Source organism: Humulus lupulus, chromosome 4, assembly GCF_963169125.1.
Source record: "Humulus lupulus chromosome 4, drHumLupu1.1, whole genome shotgun sequence".
NCBI lineage: Eukaryota > Viridiplantae > Streptophyta > Magnoliopsida > Rosales > Cannabaceae > Humulus > Humulus lupulus.
In genome coordinates this window covers 55,193,259-55,212,840 of record NC_084796.1, presented here as the reverse complement: position 1 = coordinate 55,212,840, position 19,582 = coordinate 55,193,259, and positions in this window count along the sequence as shown.

Below are 19,582 nucleotides of genomic sequence, written 5' to 3'. Positions count from 1 at the left end.
TGGAGGGTTCCATGATTGTCACTCCAGCCCTCCTCCTCCTTTGAGGTTGCGACACATCTGGGTGAAGCTCAGGAATCTCCTCGCCAGTGGCACTTCCCACTGTTGACTCCCTCACATCCTAGTGAGGTGCCAAAAGCCCGACCAGCCTAAAGTTAGCCTCTGTGACCAGATGCTTGACGCTCTTCTCCATGTCAGTCATACTGGCCAAGAGGGCTGATCAAACCTCCATGTCTGGAGTAGGGTATGGTCGCAACCATGGGCCTGAAAGGTGCTAAAAATCTAAAGAAAGTGCAGGAAAAAATTAACGAAAAATAAATGACCAGGGGTGTTAAAGTATTACCTCCTTGGGTGAAGGCCAGATTGTTGGAAACCATGTCCGTAGTCTAGAAGTACTCAAGGTGGTACCTCCCCACATTGGAAATAAAAGTTGTGTCACTCAGGAAAGTACGAGACGTTTCCTGGTGACAGAAGTTGAAGAACCCCGTGTTTTCCTGGTTGGGGATGGATTTTAGGTCGAACGGATAGTTGACCTCGTGTAGTGTGGGGACATGCCATTTCTTATGGCTATAAAGGATATAGAGTGCCGAGAGCATCCTATATCCATTAGGGGTTATTTGAAAAGGAGTGACTCAGAAATAATTGGCCACTCCTTGGAAGAAGGGATGGAGAGGCAGGATTGCTCCTGCCTCATTGTGGTACCTCGACCAGGCGCTGAAAGTGCCTCTAGGAAAATTCGCCCGTTGGTCTTCAGTGGGTTGGACTAAGGTTACCCCAGGAAGTCTGTATTTTTTAATATAATTTGCAATCATCCTAATTGTTACTCAGCTAGAAGGGTCGACATACCATTCAACATCTGGTTGAATGGAATTTCGAAGTTGAGCGTGGGTTTGGATGCTAGGGTTGGGGATATTTCTTTCTCGACCACTGGTCGAGGGAATTTCAGCCTGAGGAGCAAGCTCATTTGAAGGATTGGAAGGTTTCTTTTTCTGGGCTTTAGACTTAACACGACCCATATTTTGATGCAGGGACAATGAGATGTTTGGGGTTGCTCGAGAAACAGGAATTTCTGCTATCAACAGTGACGGTTGCTCCTCGTCCTCGAGTAATTTAACTCAACTAACATGCGTCACTATCATATATAAACATAAATCCACATGTAAGCATATTAAATCATTTATTGCCCTCCAGTCACACTAATCAAGGCCCTAAGCCTGATTAGCAAATTCAGGTCGTCACAACTATCCCCTCCTTACAAAAATTTCGTCCTCGAAATTACCTGAACAACTCGGGGTACCGCTCCCTCTTCTCTGACTCAAGTTCCCACATCGCCTCCTCAACCTTGTTGTTTCTCCACAGCACTTTCACCAAGGCGATGGTCTTGTTCCTCAAGACTTTATCTTTTCGGTCAAGAATCTGAACCGGCTTCACCTCATAGGACATATCCTGATCAAGCTCCAGATTCTCAAAACTTAGAACATGTGTTGAATCTGACATATACTTCCGGAGCATGGATACATGGAAAACATCATGAACCCCTGATAAAGCTGGAGGCATTGCTAGTCTGTAAGCTGCCTCTCCAACTCGTTCCATAATCTCGAAGGGGCCAACAAACCTAGGGCTCAACTTGCCCCGAACACCAAACCGTTTCACACCCATCATGGGTGAAACCCTAAGGAACACATGATCACCAACCTGAAACTCCACGCTCCTGCGTTTCAGGTCTGAATAACTTTTATGGCAACTCTGGGAGGCGAGCATACGCGCTCTAATCTTTTCAATTGCCTCATTGGTCCTCTGAACCATCTCTAGACCCAGATACCTCCTCTCACATGTCTCATCCCAATGGATAGGTGATCTCCACTTCCTTCCATAAAGCATCTCGTACGAAGACACACTAATGGTCGCCTGATAACTGTTGTTGTACGAGAACTCGATCAAAGGGAGATACTTACTCCACGATCCCCCAAAATCAAGCATGCAAGCTCGCATCATATCCTTCAATATCTGAATCATCCTCTCAGACTGCCCATCCGTCTGAGGATGATAAGAGGTACTAAACCGTAACTGTGTGCCCATAGCCTTCTGCAGACTCTCCCAAAACTTAGATGTGAAGGTGGGGTCTCTGTCGGATACTATCGACCTCGGAGACCCATGAAGTCGAACAATCTCCTTCACATACAACTCAACATACTGCTCCACAGTATGAGTTTTCCTAACAGGAAAAAAGTGGGCGGACTTGGTATACCTATCCACAATCACCCACACTAAATCATGCTGACCCACAGTTCTCGGTAAGCCAACTACGAAGTCCATAGTATTATCTTCCCACTTCCATTCTGGAATCCCCAAAGGCTGCAACAACCTCGCTGGCCTCTAGTGCTCATCCTTAACCTGCTGACAAGTTAAGCACTTAGCCACATAATCCACCACATCCCTCTTCATGCCCGACCACCAATACAGAGCTCTCAAGTCCTGGTACATCTTCGTCGTACCCGGGTGCAAAGAATAGGGAGTGGTATGCGATTCATCCAAGATCTCTTGCCGGATATCAGAATCCATCGGAACACAAATCCAACTCTAGTACTTCAGTAACCCCATCTCTGAAATGGAGAAGTCCTTTGTCGCTCCGACTAAGGCACTGTCCCTATGACCTCGCAACTGAGAATCTTTCCCTTGTGCTTCCTTGATCCTCTCAAGGAGTGTAGGCTGAAGAGTGATGTTGGCCAACTGACCAACCACCAACTCTATACCTGCTCTTGTCATCTCCTCAGCTAACTTATCAGATATCTGCCTCGAGCTAAACAACTGCCCTAAGCCCTTCCGACTCAATGCATCAGCCACTACATTAGCCTTCCTAGGATGGTAAAGGATATCACAATCATAATCCTTAACCAACTCCAGCCATCGCCTCTGGCGCATATTCAGGTCCTTCTGTGTAAAGAAATACTTTAGGCTCTTATGATCGGTGTATATCTCGCACTTCTCACCATAAAGATAATGCCTCCAAATCTTAAGTGCAAACACCACCGCTGCCAACTCCAGGTCATGCGTAGGATATGTCTACTCATATTCCTTCAACTGTCTCGATGCATAGGCTATCACCTTGCCAGCTTGCATCAACACGCACCCCAAACCCTGCCTAGATGCATCACAGTAGACCACAAACTTTTCATTCTCTGTCAGCAGGCTTAACACTAGCGCAGTAATCAGTCGCCGCTTCAATTCCTTAAAACTGTTCTCACACTTGTCCATCCAGACATACCTTGTCTTCTTCTTTGTCAGTTTTGTCAGTGACAGCTATTCTGGAGAACCCCTCAACAAACCGCCGATAATACCTTGCTAAACCCAAAAAGCTTCTCACTTCAGGAACATTGCTCGGTCTAGGCCAATCTCTAACCGCCTCAATTTTACTTGGGTCAACCAAAATCCCCTCCTTACTGACGATATGGCCCAAAAATGTAACTTGTGGCAACCAGAACTCACACTTACTGAACTTAGCATATAACTTATGCTCCCTCAACCGATGTAGAACCAACCGCAGATGCTGCTCATGCTCTGCCTCTGACTGGGAGTACACTAGGATGTCATCAATGAATACAATCACAAACTTGTCCAGATAATCCTTGAAAACCCTATTCATCATGTCCTTGAAAGCTGCTGGGGCATTGGTTAATCCAAAGGACATAACCAGGAATTCATAATGTCCATACCTCGTTCGTAAAGCGGTCTTTGGTATGTCCTCCTCTTTAATCCTTAACTGATGGTAACCTGATCGGAGATCTATCTTGGAAAACATTGTTGTCCCCTGTAGCTGATCAAATAAATCGTCGATCCTAGGCAGTGGATACTTGTTCTTAATGGTTAACTTGTTCAGCTCCCTCTAATCGATACACATTCTAAGGGACCCATCCTTCTTCTTAACAAACAACACCGGAGCACCCCATGGCGAGAAACTCGGTCTAATGAATCCCAAATCAAGTAACTCCTACAACTGAATCTTCAACTCCTTTAGCTCAACCGGAGCCATTCTATAAGGTGTTCTGGATACTGGCTCCGCTCCTGGTACCAACTCTATAACGAAGTCAATCTCCCGCTGCGGTGGCAACCCCGGCAAATCCGCTGGAAACAAATCCGGAAACTCACATACCAATCTAGTCTCACCCGGTCCAACCAACACCACCCTAGAGGTATCCACAACGCTCGCTAGGAATCCTATGCAACCTTCCTGCATCAGATCCCTAGCCCTTAAGGCTGAAATCATTGGTACACGCGGTCCATTAACTGACCCCACAAACACAAAGGGTACCTCCCCTTCTGGTTCAAAATTCACCATTCTACGCTTGCAGTCAATCGTTGCCCCATACGCGATCATCCATTTTATGCTCAATCAAATCAACAGACAGCTCCCTACCATCTACCTCTACTGGTAATGCTCTAATCCACTTCCTAGAGACTACAAATTCTCCTGTTGGCAACAAAGTCTAGAATCCCCTAGCATACACACCACTAGGTCTACAAAGCTGATCTATCACTCTAGCAGATACAAATGAGTGGGTAGCCCATGAATCAAACAATGCAGTATACAAAGAACCAGCACTAGAGATCTGACCTGTCACAACTGAGGGGCTAGCCTCCGCCTCAGACTGTGTCAAAGTGAATACCCTGGCAGAAGCAAGACTGTCACTCTGCTTCTGCTCCTCCTTCTTAACTTGAGGGCAATCCCTCTTCAGATGACTAGCACTCCCACAAACAAAGCAGGCCCTGATCCTGCACTCACCCTGGTGTCGACGCCTGCACCGCAGACACATAGGAAAACTCCTCCAGTTATCACTGCCACCCTGACGGCCAGTAGAAGCACCTCGTGCCCTCCTATCTGAGCTGGAAGGAACAAAGGAATCTGGGGCCTTCCTCTTCTGCTCACTAGAACCACCACCACGACTGAATCCAACAAAAGGAGGCACTGTCCTCCTAGCATCGCGCCTAACAGCGCTATCCTTCCAAATCTGATCCTCACCCCTCTCAGCAGTAAGGGCCTTGTCCACAGCTTGGCCATAAGTAGTAGTCTCTGGATCCAAGGTAATATTCACATCACGGGCGATCATAACATTCAACCCCCACACAAATCTATCCCTTCTTGCCGCATCAGTCGGCACTAAATCTGGCGCAAACTTCGCCAATCTATCAAACTTTATTGCATACTCTGTTACTGTCGATCGATTCGGGTCAGGTTGATAAACTCATCAACCTTCGTAGCTCGTACTGCTACACTGTAGTACTTCTCATTAAACAAGTTTTTGAATTCTTCCCAAGTCAAAACTGATACATCCCTTCTCTGAACTACCACGTCCCACAAGATGCGGGCATCCTCTCTGAACATGTAGCTAGCACAGGCTACCCTCTCGTTCCCCTGAACTCTCATAAAATCCAGAATTGAGGCAATCATATTCATCCACTGCTCTACCCGTAGTGGGTCTGATCCACCCTCAAAGGTGGGAGGATGTTGCTTCCTGAACCTCCCATACAAAGGTTCCCACTTATTCTCCAAAGCAGACTGAACTGGCACTGGCGCTGCAACCTGCTGCACTGGCAGCCCAGTAACCTGAGGCGGGGCCTGCTGCCTCAACTGTCGCAACTCTTCCTCTGTTCGCTGCCGTCTTGCTTCCATCTCAGCAAACATCTCTTGCCAGTTCTGTGGGGCAGGTGGAGGGTCCTGACCCTGGTTGTCATCCTCAGCCCTACTGCCGCGGAGTCTAGCTGATTGTTGATGCATCTCAGCAAATATGCCTACAACCAACGACGCCGCTCATCAGGCATGATAACAACATCCAAAAACCACCTCCCAAACACACCAGTCATCCACAATAATATCTCATATAACATATAACACACAACGAGCCATGCCCTAGCATCATGCATATGTTAACTCATTCATCATGCTCTACACAAGATAAGCAGGCAAACAGGGCATTCAAACAAATATTCAGACATATTAGCCAATCTTACCAACCAACCCTGAGTTGAGCCTGTCACTGACAGCGTGTGTACATGTTCGGTCAATCTCCAGAACCAATAACCTTGGCTCGCTCAGATACCAAGTTGTAACGCCCTACTTTCTTAGAGCCGTTACTAAGTGAGTTTAAAAAACGTGCATCCAACTCACTAATCGAGGTTTTAGGTCAAACAGTGTAATTAAGCCATAAACAGAGGAAAAATTTAGAATTAACTCCATAACATAGAAAATCATAAAAGTTTGACACCTGGGATCCCAAAATACAGTTTAGAAATATTTACAACATAAAAATAGAACCAAGTCGGCTAAACGACAAAATCTAAGTTCATTTACAAGCATCTCCCAAAATCCTCTGGCTGTGGCAGCCAGGCTGGCCAAACATGTACACGCCACCTCACGCCTGCTGTACTCATGGTTGGTTGACCTTCTCTTTACCCTTATCTGCACCACAGAGCATCTGTGAGCTGAAGCCCAGCAAGAAAACCCACAAACAGATAACATAGGCAACACATATATCAAGCATATAAACAGGCCACCAATGGGCTAAACACATACGGCCTAGTTGTCCCAAGCGTTTACCAGGCCCCGGGTTCGCGGACCACGCCGTGAGGATATCCCAAGTATCCTTTTAGGGACTCGCCCTGGCAACTCGCACTCCACGTGCTCAACGCTGCTCCCGGCCCCTTGCCGTTCTCGGCCTTGCTCTCAACGTGCCCAACGCCGTTCCCGGCCCTTCGCCGTTCTCGGCCTACACCGTTCCCGGCTCTTACCGATTATTCACATAATAACATACATAGTATAACAAGCAAGTACAGAATTCTAGCATATTCAGTTAAAGGGCTACGCCCTGCAATTGTAAGATATCGGGCTCAGCCCTGCATATCAATTCCATTCAAACACATTGGGCTCAGGCCTGCACACAAGCTCTATGGAGCAAGGGTTTTCTTACCTGAGTTCCGAGCTTTCTGAGCACCAATGCCCCGAGCACAGTCCTCTAACTTGAGCCTTGCCGAAACCCTAGTCACAACACATTAACAATATCCATCCATCAAGTTCTAATCCAATAAATAACTTCGAGCCATAACCCTAACCTCTGAGACCTTGAATTCTATCAATCCGGGTGATAAAATCCATCCCGAGCCTTACCCATTGAGTTCCCAAGCCTAAATACCCTTAAAAACTCAAACTGGCACTAAGGGCCGCGGCCCCACCCGCAAGAGCCGCGGCTAGCCTCAAAACAGAGGCTAGCACACCCTGTAACACACACGGGCCGCGGCACGCGCACCAAGCGCCGCGGCGCGCATGAACTTCTCGGCCACCCTCGGCCGTGCGCGCACACGGGTCGCGGCCCTCATCACCGAACCTAGAATTTCCCACCATTTTTCCACACCTTTCCTCAAGCCAATTCACCCAAAACTCATCTATCAAACCCAGATAATTAACACATATATTCCAGCTCAATAACAACTCAGTAACAACTTCAAAACCCATCAAAATCTGCTCCAAAACCCAACTAAAATACCCAAACATAGATCAAGCTTAACTAGCATGCATACTCTAACAAACTAGCAACAATTCTCAACATAATCCCCATAATTAGAGCTTACCTTGCTGAATTCAATCCCTGGGGTTGATCCTCAATCCTTATGCTTCAAGCTCCTAAGATATCTCAGCTGAAATCCTTCTAGTTCCTAGCCAATTGCTTTGAGTTTCCCTTTGAGTTTGCCTTAGAGAGTAAAGAAGAGAAGAAGATAAAAGCTATCTCAGTTATGAAAGAATGTGTATGTCGGTTTCCCCAAGGTTCTAAGTGATTCCTCCTTTTTTTTTTACTTAACTCAAGTCTAAAGGGTTACCTCAAGGCTCGGGGTACCAAAATGTCCCCGAGGGCAAAATAGTAAATTTCCCCAATATTCCCGCCTAGACATTCTATCCTCAAATATATCTCCAAATATTTATTTTCATGTCCCGATAATCCCATAACACACCTAGTACCCAAATCACCCCTCGACTCGCCCCGAGTCCGAATCTCAACCCTGTTGTGACTTTCTGACTAACCGCTCACCAGGACTGTCTCAGACTGTGCTGCACAGACATATCACATATATATAACATTTATCACATTTATACCCCTAGCATCCAGACGGGGCCCACATGCACATTTAACTCAACTAACATGCGTCACTATCATATATACACATAAATCCACATGTAAGCATATTAAATCATTTATTGCCCTCCAGGCACACTAATCAAGGCCCTAAGCCTGATTAGCAAATTCGGGTCGTCACAGTCAGTTTCCTAAGTTTACTTATTGCTTGCCGCAATAAATAAACTTGGGGGGAAAATGTTTACCCAAAAAACGGATGCTGATGACGTGGCAAGGATTTTTCACACGTGGTCTACACGTGGTGGAAGTGTTGTTCGACTATCGACCAGAGGCACATCACTTCGTCAAGCTTAACTATTAGATACGACCAGGCTGGTCATATAATTTGATTTATTCACTTCTAAGATTATAATCCTATAATAATTACATTGAATATTTCCTCTTTATTACCTTGATACACGGTTATTAAGGAAAGTTAAGGCCCATTGGCCCATGTAACCCTCCTTGAGCCTATAAATATGCATGAAATAGCTCAAGGAAGGGACTTTTGATCTCTGAATATTTTTCCTGAGTATTGAGTGAGAAAGCTATAGTGTGATTATCCATCGTCTTATTGTAATTATCCCAAGGTTTGTAAAACTCAAGAACCCTAGTTATTTGATCACGGCTTTAAGATTCAATATTAATAATAGCACTAAGTGGACGTAGGTCATTACCATTCTTTGGGGCCGAACCACTATAAATCGTTGGTGTTTTCTTTTTTACCATTAGGTTAAACTCTTAATTGTCGTCTCATCTTCTGTCATATGTTTGACTCCGTGTCGTTGGCCAAATCGAGGGTCAACACTATGTGTTATGCGAAAAGTACAATGTCTTAGGTGGGAATAAAAGAATAAATGGTGTCCAATATAATGAATAACTACATACTGACATTTCAATTAGGAGTTAGTATAAGATTGATAAGGAAAACATTGTCTATGTAATACTGAATACCTTAGGATTTACAGAATAACTAGATAGTGATATGTTGTTATATATGTAAAGTGTCATGTCTTCGATAATGGAACCATTTTCCTCCATTATAAATGCTGGTGGATGAGCAAGCCTAATCGCTAACCAAGACCGTACCCAAAATAAATATTTTAAATTACATACTATTTGCGCATCTGCAACCTTGACATCCAAAGGGCCACCTCCACCCCCAAAGAGTTAGAGAAGGGAAAAGAGGGCATCCTCTCCGACTCCGACCAAGACACCCAAACTGATGTGAATGTAATTTATATGTTTCATTTACTTGGTTTCCTTTTTATATAGAAAACAACATAAGAGAAATAATTTAATTTCTATTATCTCCATTTTCTATCTTTTGGTATTCTCCATTCGCTCTATTTTACATTGCTCTATAAGAGAAAATGTTGTATGAGTTATAACCTCCACACATATTTTTCAAATAATTTATGGAAAACTTATACCCCTCTATCATTTCTTACGTTTTCGCAACTAAGGTAGCATACTCATATATTTAGAACTTCATTTAGTAATTGTAGTTTTGTAGCGTGAGTAATTATTGTAATAATCAATCACCCCAAGGGGTCTTGTCACTGGCACCCAAGCTTCCAACGTGGGAGAGAAGGCAAGGGTTCTCTCCAAATGATAGTCTCGAAAGTCTGTCAAATAACGAGGTAGTATTCATGTTATGGTGAGCTGGAAAGATGAAGCAGGCTTGAAAACGTGCTCAAGTAGCAGCGTATGCGGTTGCAAATCACTATAATCGTGTGCCTAGGAAAAAGTACTCTAGTGTTTAATTAAGCTCTTTATTATGTTACAATTTTAAAGTACAAACCAATCAATGAGGTTTGTAGCTATTTTTGTTTAATTTTTCATGTACACAGTGGTTGGGTTATGTTTGTTTTTCATGGAAATGGCTCCTTCACCTCTTATAAACCAATGTATGAATTAGTATATATTATATGGTGCTAATGGCATTCATTACAGAGCTTGCTTTTCCATAAGTAGGGAACATTTTATTAAGCAAAAGAAAAATTAGTAACAATATGATTCCCATGCCTATAAATGATACAAAGCTAAGTCTAATATAGATGGAAATATAATATTCAGTTTACTATAAATGCTCCTTTATTGACTAAAAGACATCCAAGTGGACCATGTGGAAAATGACATAATATTTCACACAAGGTTGTAAAAGAAAAAATTGGTTAGTTACACTTGTGATGGATTTACTGTCATTGGGTTGTAGCCTAACTAGAGATAGCTTTGGCACTAAAGTTCTTCCTCTCTGATTTCGATCCTCTCATATTAATAAGAATTACCACATGAATCTAACAAAATTTTCATAAAAGGTAAATACGTCCAACAAGTAACGACTTCGTGTGAATCAACCCAAAATATGATACAATCTCAAACCTAATTTAATTGGGAATAGATTCAATGATATTTTTAATTAGTTATTTTAGTTTAATATAAACATGTTTTAGAAACAGACAACCATAAAATCAATTTATGCTACGTGGACCTTTCGTTTTGTTCTCTAACTATTAAGAAAAATTATGTAGTCTAATCATCTCATTTACGTGGATAATTGTACAGTTTATTCTCATAACTGGTCTTTAACCTAAAAAAAATACTATAACTACTAAATTAAAAAAAAAAACTTTAAATTAGGCTGGGTTAGGAATGTCAAAATATGAAATATATTCTGTCTATTATTATCACTAGTCCATAGTTGATGTACATTGAAATGGGATTCATTTTCTCACTCACATATGTGGTTCAGTACCAATCATGTGGGACTCCCATGAGTACCCTCCTCTTAAATTACATCACTAGTGTTGACTATGTCAAAGAAGGGGTACATGTATACAATCCACACCAAAGGTATTAAAGACTATGGTTGTGAGAAATAACCATTAGAATATTCTAAACGAAGATCCTCAAATCATTTAGTGCAATCTTTTGTTCACCTAACACTAATACTAAATTCATTTAAGAAGACAGGGTACAACATCGGGCATATTGGTTGGAATCACTTTTGTCTGATTACCTAGGGAGTTAGCCTCCAACTTGCAAATAGTAATTATACTGTAATAACTACATACATGTCTCCACGTGCCCCTCCCATGCATGACTGATGATCTTTCTTCTAAGGAGGGGTACTAGACACTTTCTTGTTGGAAAATCATTTAGAGCACGCAGAGAAAACTTTGCGTGGTGAACCCATTATTTTTTATGTTTATGAACAACAGAACAGCAACAATAAAAAAAATTCATTAATCATATAAACAATTTATATGACCAAGAAAATAATCTGAAAACATTATCATACAATACTATTAATCGTGCAACAAATATGTATATAAATATCCAATATATTTATATAGAATATATAAACACAAAAAACAAGAACATAATATTTTACCTCTTGAAGCCTATCAAGTGTCCTTGAGTCTTTTTGTATTATTAACGATCTTCCTATCCAAAGCTTTGAGGAGTCAAACCACGATCTTCCGGAGTGTTCTCTACACCTCAAGATGTGTGTGGGCACATAGAGAACATGGGTTTGTATTTTAGGAATCACAAGTATTTTTCAACACATGAGAATCGGGATTATGGTTTGAGAATGGCTAGAATAAAGAATAAGAAAGATAGAGTTTTTGTGTAACAAAAAACTCTAAGAACCATTTTGAATTATGAATTGTTGTGTGTTTTCTTTTAATATCTGTGTATATCTTTTCTCTCCCTCTTCTATATCATATATATAGAGAATCATATTACCATTTATTCCTAATTATAATAGTAGTATAAATATATCATAATAATGATGATAAGATTTGATTTAGGTAATATCTAACTTACCAAATTTGAAAAACCATTTTCAAATTATTAAACAATTAAATAAATAAAATAAAAACTACACTAATACAATATCAGTAAAAGTAGTACACGCATGGCACAGTCCTTGGACTGTGTCAGGCGTGTATTGCTATTCCCTTTTAAGTTATTTTTCATTTATCTTTTATTTAATTATTTAACTAAATCAATCTCCTACAAAATAAGGTATTTATCTTTTTAAGGAAAATATGACAACTATATTTCAAAATTTAAATTCAAAATTCAAAATTCAAATTGATGATAAGCATTATAATCATATTTTAAAATTCAATAAATCAAAAACAATTTTTTGACTTGCCAATTTTATTTTCTCTCACTCAAATAAAATAATTAATTTCAAATTTTTATTTATTTATATATATGAAATTCGAAATTTTATATATTTAAATTAATAAATATATTTTCAAAATTAATAATTAATTATTCAACCTCAATTATCATATAATTACATATTTGACCTGAAGAAAGAATAAAATTCTTCTCAAATTCCCAAATTACAGTTATACCCCTGTGTCAACTCTTACCTTGATATGGTGTTGATAGAGTCACCTTGGGGACCTATGGACATATAATATCAAGCTCCAATAAATATTACATTATTAATCAAAACTCTTTGATTAAATAATCATATTTATTAATCTCATGATTACTCCACTAAAAATATGAGATTGAACTCTTGATAATTATATACATATATTTATTGAGTACTTTATTAAGAATAAAGTATCCATTGAAATAATCATTACATACAATGTTAATCCTCTATTAATGTTTCATAATTAAAAGGGAATAAAATTACTATTTTACCCTTTTAGCTATATCTTGTTCCTAGAGTACCATTGACTTTACTAGTGAAGGTTGTGTCACAACAAGTTTGTGACGCAAGCGTTCATAACATTTTCAGTTCCAAAAGTCAACCCAATAGGGAACCATTATTCAACCTATAAGATGGTATAGATTCCATATCTGTAATACTACGTCCCCAGCGATATACATCATTGAGTCCCCAAAACAATTGTTCTTAGCCTAATCTTTCTGACAAACCTTAACGCATGAATCAAAGGATCAGATGACATATATAGACGTTCATAGTAACCTTAGGATTAAGATCATCGTGTATATGATCATTGTTTGATGTGTTTGATTAACACTATGAAACGGTGTTTAAACAAGTATTAACAAATCACATCTGGTCCAGTTCTACATACTCTCAGCATCCAAAGTACCTCCACTAAAGTGTCATACTACACTAGTAACCCGGATCTAGGTCACATGTATTCATATACTAGTGGACCATACTAGCAGGAATTAATCTAAAGATTCCATAACTTTATTTTACTGGGAACTATTTAAGTTTATTATCTTAATCTCGATCCTCCCATACCAATATGAGATTAAGACCACATAGATAAACTTTGGAATTTTGTGATATTCACATAATATTATCATATAATATCGGACATAGTCTATATATATATAATAATTCAATTCAATTATTTATTTCATTTAAAACATTTCTCAACTACAATTTCTTTAAGGGCACTATTCCCAACAATCTCTCACTTGCCCTAAAGCAAATTGAGACATCTCTTTTAATATGTCAATCATATTCTCCTGGCCGATTTTGTCTAACAAAGTCTTGTTTTGAAGTTATCTTCAAGATTATTACATCAATTATGTAAAATTGTCTTGTATTCAATGATACTTCATTTCATGTGCTTTACCCTCTCATGATTTCTAATTCTTCTAGAATAGTTGTATCTCCCTTGCTTTCACAATGAGATGTTAGTTGTTTATTCTAGTTTGAAAACCTTTCCAGAATGTCAAAGAACTTACTAAAGCAAATAGCCTATTTAACTGCTCTGTTATTTATCGGCTTTTGTGGTGAAACATATAAATCTGAAATGTCTAACACATTTCAGGATTAATGTGTTTCCTCCACAATTATAGAATCTGATTCTGATATCAATCTTTGAAGATTTAATATCAGATCATCCATTGGGACTTTTGGTCTCTACCTAGAAGCACATACATATACTCTCTATTATATTTAAGATACTCAAAACTAAGTCCTTATAATTATTCAATGACTCAATCCATAATGGATTGATAAATGTCGACTATTCCCACGTTTAACAAATGTCAATTCAAAAATATAACATTCGATACATTATACAGTCTATCACCGAGTTGTAGGAATGTTGTCTCATGTCCTCTTTTCTAGTAAAAGAATAAATGGACATTTATTATTTAGATAATACATCCTCCTTACGGGGAAGGAAAAAAACATTTCTTAGATTTTGTAAACCAAAGTGTTTAAGCTTCTTATAAATTTAAGTTGCTTGAGACAGAGCCTCAGGATTGTTCTTTCAATCTCTATAGAATTGAATGTACAGAACATTCTTGGCTTTTCTAAATCCAATATTTAGAAATGTTCAGCTAACCATTTCTTTTCTATTGACGGTTTCTCTACACTATTCCTAATGAATAGAACGTTGTCAATATTAAGAATAAAAATCACAACAAAATCTTTCTGGTCGAGATCTTCAAATGATTTTGTCATGTTAGCCATTCCAGTAAAGACTACTTATACATTTATTTAAATCTATCCCATAATCCATGCATAAAGCAGTGGACAAGAGTATGTAAACAGATTCAAGTTTGGTTACAGTAGAAGACATTTATTCAAGTAATAAATTCTTCTGACTGTTCATAGCCTTTGGCTATTAACCTAACTTTGAATAGTCTGTATTGTCCTTTGTTCTCCTCTTCATCTTGAATATCATGTTTCAAACTGAAGTTCAATGAACTTTAGTTGGGTGTTCAAGAGTCCAGATATCATAGAATTCCAAATTCTATTTTTTGATTCATGGTGTTTCAACCATTGTTTTATGTAAAAACTTTTTTCATTTCAAATACTAGTATGTGAATAAAGTATAGTTAGATTGTGTTACACACAATTTAACAATCTTTACATTTGTAATGGAGTAGTTACTAACTAACGCTCCCACTACAACAATGCTTTAGAGAATTTGTGATATTCTTTGGTTTTATCATTGTTAATTATCAGTAACTCACTTACTTGACTTGTAGTCATTATTTCTAGTACAACTTAACTAGAAAATATAGTGATTATAATAATCATGCTTCATTAAAGTAGCATTTAAAGAGATACAAACTCTTTTGTAATCTTTATGATTATTAAACTGCTTCACTAAATGACTTCATGGAAATTTTTAATTTATTCACATAACCACTTGTGAATCCCAACTTCTAAGTCTTCGATGTTGTACAATCAACCATGTACAGAGTATAACAAGTGTTTAAAATTATAGACACTTGTTATACTCTATAATTTTAAACACTTGTTATCTATTTAATCTTATCCAATATTATTATATTCCATTTCCAAAATAATATTTTTGATTAGCATTCTAGTTGTATGTGAGTTGAGTTTGAATTCCAAGTTCACATGCAAATTACTTGAATTCCAAATTCGAGTTTAGACTTCCTTTTGATCAGATCAAACAAGTCTCTAAGTGACTTTACTTTGAATGTTGCATAAAAAATAGAAATTTTCTTTGCATTTGATCAAAGTTAAACATATCTAAAATAAATGTCAATCAATATTGACTTACTATTTATTATTTCTTTTAGCTTTGAACATTAAAAGGTTCAATATACATCCCTATGTATTAGCTAAACGATTATGTGATTTTTTATCCTTTATTAGAGAAAGGCCTTTTGGTTAACTTTAATTAAAAGACTATATAAACAAGGAGAGAACCATTGAATGGTTGCAATAAAAGACTATCTTTTATTTGTTTTATGCGTCTAATTAATTACAAATTAATCTAAAAAATAATTCACATATATGTTTCACTTAATTGGGGTTAGAATAAAAATGTCTTATTAAATCTATGTTTTGTACAATAATGAACAATTCATAATTATCATTTATACTCATTGATGAAATAGGTGGAACAAGTATATTTAAAAAATAACAATTGAATTTACTATTCAAAAGAATTATTAAACTTGTTCATTCATCAAATAAGGAATCTAAAAACATAGTTTCTAGAAAAAGAACTTAATACAAAGTTGAAAATGAATAACTAATTTCCATGTCAGTTATCTCTTGGTCTACCAATCTGCAATCTTTTTCTTGTTTTTCATTCACATTCTTTTTTTTTTTTTTTTAATAATGCGTTCAAATTTTTCTTGTTATTTTTTAAAAATTTGAATCAACTATTCAAATATATCAAAAAGAGATGAGCAAATCATATTTACCCTTTCTTCTTGAAAACTTCTTAAGTGATCAAAAGAATCTCTTTTGATCCTCTCCCATATCTCTTATGTAGATTTTAGGTTCACATATCTCAATTTAAGATCATCTGGCATAGATTTTAGTATGCAATGACGACCCAAATAATCAGATCTCATTCAATTCGCATATTTTTTATGACTATCATAATCAGATAAAGTTGATGGCTCATCTGGAGGCACATCAATGATTGCATCATACACCTTTAGTTCATCTAGAATTATGTGTATGTTTATGTACCAAACATCTAGATTGTTGAAGACTAAATGAAAAGTACTTAGGAAGTCATCACGAGGATTAACTGGTTCTTTCTCATTTTGAGGTTCTTGATCAGGAATAAGAGGATTAACCATTGTTGCTGAAAATAAATAAATAAAACGTTATCCCAAAAATTGGCATGTCTAACGTGGAACTAAACTTGGAAACATGGAACAGACTGGGCAGACCCCCCCCCCCTCCCCAGCAGGTTGGTCGATGTATACCTGCAGGGTATACGACAAGTTACTACTCGGCATAATATCTCCAGAGGCTCGGCTACTCGGGAGGACAACTAGAAACTTGCTGGTCAGTATGACAGGCAGATTGGTCAAAATACACTTGATAAATGAATAACAGTCACTGCTCGATATGCTTGCCAGGAGAGAAGTTGGTCGGTATGACGAAAGACATACCTGCTCGGATGAAAGAAGTTACATTCTCTGTTAGCACTCTGCAAGAATCATCCAACCACTTGCAAAAAGCTCCTAACAGCCCTGAAGACACGGCCAAACCTCCTAACAAATAGGATTGTAACTACCGCGAGAAGAAAGGGATATTTCCCTATCAGTTATGCTCAGGCGCAACCCTTGGGTGAGAGGGTCAGTATAAAACGGACTCTCCACCACAATGGAGGGGAACATACACACAAAAATAGACTACCATCCAGCACCAGAAACATACCGAGCAGCCTGGCTTGGTACTTAGCAGCGATTTTTCCATATTGTATTGTCTTTTACACATAGAAATCCACTTGTAACCCCTTGTGATCTTGTGTAAATCTTCAAGATTAATACAAATCTAAGAGGACGTAGGTCACTACCAATTTTTGGGGCAGAACCTCTATAAATCCTAGTGTTCTCTATTATTTATTGCTCATTATTACTAGATTCTTGGCTCATTTATGGTGCATTGATTGTCTAATTAAAAGCTCTCTAATTAATTATTTGACTCCACGTCAGTTGGCTAAAAAAACCAATCCACATTTTGGTGCTTTCATTGAGAGCCTAAGACAATCACATTTGGATTCAATTGATGCAAGGATGGTAGTCTCAACCAGAAGGTCAAGCCAAGAGCCTCCAGAGCCCGAGGTTGAAATCTCTCACCAAGTTGCATCAATGAGAAATTTCAGTGGGCAGCGAATTGACTTGCCACCTAGGAATCCATCTAGTGTTGTGGGGCAAACCACTGGGCCCACCGCACCAGGACGCAGAGTTGCTGCCTCTGCTGGAATCACCCATGCACGAACATCAAGTGGAGCTGCTGCACGGGGTACCGACCAGACAGGACCCGGAGCTGAAGGTGCTGGACAATATGAGCCCCACATAGATATTGAAGGACTTGACCCTGAAATTTATCGGATAAGGGAAGTCATTGGGGAGATGCAAGATTAGCTTGCCTCCACGAACCAGGGGCGAGCCACTACGCAAGAGGCCCTTAATGAAGCTTTCGAAAAACAAAAGAGAGATTTTCAAGAATGGATGGATCGACATGCCTGGGAGGTGCAGACCCGTCAGGAGGACATGAAGCACTGGACTCAGGAAGCGGCTGAATCCATCCGCAACTATATGCAACCACAGCAAACCCAAGGTATGGGAACTGCAGCTGGAACTACTGCCCAAAACCAACAACATCCTTTTGTTTTGGTTTCGGTGAAGGTGTCATGCATGGGCCAAAGGCTCAACTCAGAATTGGAGCCAGGGTCCGACCAAGAGTCACAGATCTGGTCGGGGCGCTCAAGCCAACAATAATAGGCAACCTTTACCGGCAGACGAGTAGGTCTTGCCAAGGCATGGCATGGGACAGGACCAAGCCAAAAAATTTCGGCCAAGATCTCAAGGCAGTGGCCATGATAGGAATCCTAGTGCTGCAGGACGAGATGGCAACCCCCGAGCTCCAGCACTGAATAGGAGTGGTCAACCTCAAAACTACCAGCAGCAACCTAGTCGATACAGACAGCATCAAGAATACCGACCAAGGTCTCGAAGAGATCAGCTGAAGGTTAGTAGCGCATACAGGTCCCATTATGCTGATGGGTATGATAATGATGAGGCAGCAAGCCAAGTTCGCCAAAAGAACAATCAAGGTCAGAGAGGTAACCAACCCAAAGGACCGTTTTTCCCACAAGGGCAGGATATCCTGAACAACCAATCACCTCGAGGTGGAGGGTTCCAGGGAGTACCTCCAGTACCTGGCCGAGCAGACAACCAGAATGTCAGGGACAGACCATGGCCAAACTCCATTTTCAACCGAATGGGCCCCATAGGAGGTGAAGACCTTCGAGATGCTCTTAATCGCAGCAGGGAAAATCGAGATTCGAACAACATAGCTCTGCCTGAACCTGTTTGGGATCCGAGAATGGATGAGGTCTGCAATGTAGCACATCCCCAGGTTGCTGCAGACCCTAACATCCAAGCCCAGCTAGATCTGTTAACCCGACTGGTAATGTACTTGATAGCCCCCAAGTTAACAGATATTGAAATGGAGAGGCAGAGAGGTTCCCCATTTTTAGACTGTATTAATCAGCTGCCCATACCTGTCAAATTCAAAATGCCGACATGGAAGATGTACACTAGACTGGAGGACCCAGTATCTCATGTTCATAACTTTGAACTACAGACTGATTTACAGGGAGTTCAGGATGATGCCAAGTACAAGTTCTTCCTGGCCACCCTGTCAGAAATTGCCCAGCAGTGGTTCTTCAAACTATAGCCAGGGTCAATTACATCATGGGATGGATTTTTTCGCACATTCTATTCCCAATTCTCCTCAGCAATGCCCATTCCTGCCGATCCGAATGACCTAGTGCTCATAAAATAGAGAGATAATGAACCTTTGTAGGATTACATTCAATGTTTTATGCAAGAAGCCACCAGAGTGAAATCCCATAGTGATGACGGTAAATTAATAGCCATCAGTTTGGGAGTTAAGGTGAAGAGTCTATTCTGAAGCAGTTTGAAAAGGAAGTATGCACGTA